General features: G+C 33.9%; 1 non-coding gene across 1 annotated transcript; it reads left to right on the top strand.

Moving 5' to 3' along the window:
- The first annotated feature begins 995 nt into the window (after window positions 1–995).
- On the top strand, window positions 996–1,129 carry LOC132225393 (small nucleolar RNA SNORA5). The gene has a single exon (XR_009450906.1). It is a non-coding gene; the product is annotated as a small nucleolar RNA SNORA5 (small nucleolar RNA).
- The last annotated feature ends 348 nt before the right edge of the window (window positions 1,130–1,477 follow it).

Here is a 1,477-nt window from a genome sequence, read left to right as displayed (position 1 = left end):
GGCTATTGTAAATAATACTGCTATGAACATAGGAGTGCATAGATTTAATACAGTTCCTATCAAGATACAATGGAGTATTTCACAAAACTAGAACAAATATCCCAAAAAATTACATGGAACCACAAAAGAGCACAATTAGCCACAGCAACTTTGAAAAAAAATAAAAAGAGGAACAAAGCTGGAGATATCATGCTACTTGATATCAAACTATACTACAAGGCCATAATAAGCAAAACAGCATGGCACTAGTATAAAAACAAACATGTAGAGTAATAGAAAAGAATAGAGACCCAGAAATAAATCCATACTGTTATGATCAGCTAATATTTCAAAAAGGAGGCAAGAGCATACAATAGGGTAAAGATAGGCTATTAAATAAATTATTTTTTGTGAAAATTGGACAGATATGTGCAAAAAATGAAACTCAACCACCTTCTTACACCATACACAAGAATAAACTCAAAAGGGATTAAAGACTTTAATGTTAGACTCAAAGCCGTAAAAATCCTGGAAGAAAACATAGGCAGTAAAATCTCAGACATTCCTTATAGCAGTATTTTTTCTGACATATCTTCTCGGCCAAGGGAAACCAAAGATAATATAAACAAATGGGACTAAATCAAACTAAAAAAGTTTATGCACAGCAAAGGAATCCATCATCAAAATGAAAAAAAAAACAACCCACTGAATGGGAGAACATATTTGCCAATGATACATCTGAAAAGGGGTTACTATCACAAATTCATTTAAAAAAAAAACCCATAAAACTCAACACCAAAAACAAACAAGCAACCCAATTAAAAAATGGGCAGAGTACCTGAATGAACACTCCACAAAAAGTGACATACAGATGCCCAGTAGACATATGAAAAGCTCAAAATCACTAATCATCATAGAAAGACAACAGTATGGTTATTACAAGAGGGAAAGAGGGGTGGAGGAAGGTAGAAGAGGGTAAAGGAGGGATAAATACAGATAAGAGGAGACTTGACTTATGCAGCCGTGCCAAATTCGGTGCCTGTCCCCCCGTGGCAGTCACCGGCCTGGAAGGCTGCCATAGAAACAATGTGGTACATGGGCCCTGGTCCCCTCTGCTGGGCCTCAGGGATAAATTTGGCTACAGACACCAAGAAAAAAAAAACGAGACTTGACTTGTGGTGGTGAATGCACAATACGATATAGAGATGACGTTATAGAATTATACACCTGAAATCTATATAGCTTTATTAACTAATTTCACCTCAATACTTTCAATTAAAAAGAAGACTTCAGAAACTCAATGTCCGTGGAAAGTTTTAACACATTGTTCTTAGTCTATGACAACAGATAAAAACAATTAGATTGACTAATTTTATTATTATTTGAATTATTGAATATTTATGAAATAATAAATGCAAGACTCTAATTAATGAATTAGACAAACAGAAAAGGGTAAAATTATAACTAATTAAAATATTTTTGAGGAAAGCATAATAAC

Source organism: Myotis daubentonii, chromosome X (assembly GCF_963259705.1).
Source record: "Myotis daubentonii chromosome X, mMyoDau2.1, whole genome shotgun sequence".
Classification (NCBI taxonomy): Eukaryota; Metazoa; Chordata; class Mammalia; order Chiroptera; family Vespertilionidae; genus Myotis; species Myotis daubentonii.
Note: the sequence above shows the minus strand (reverse complement) of the source record. Positions and strands in the feature narration are given on the sequence as shown.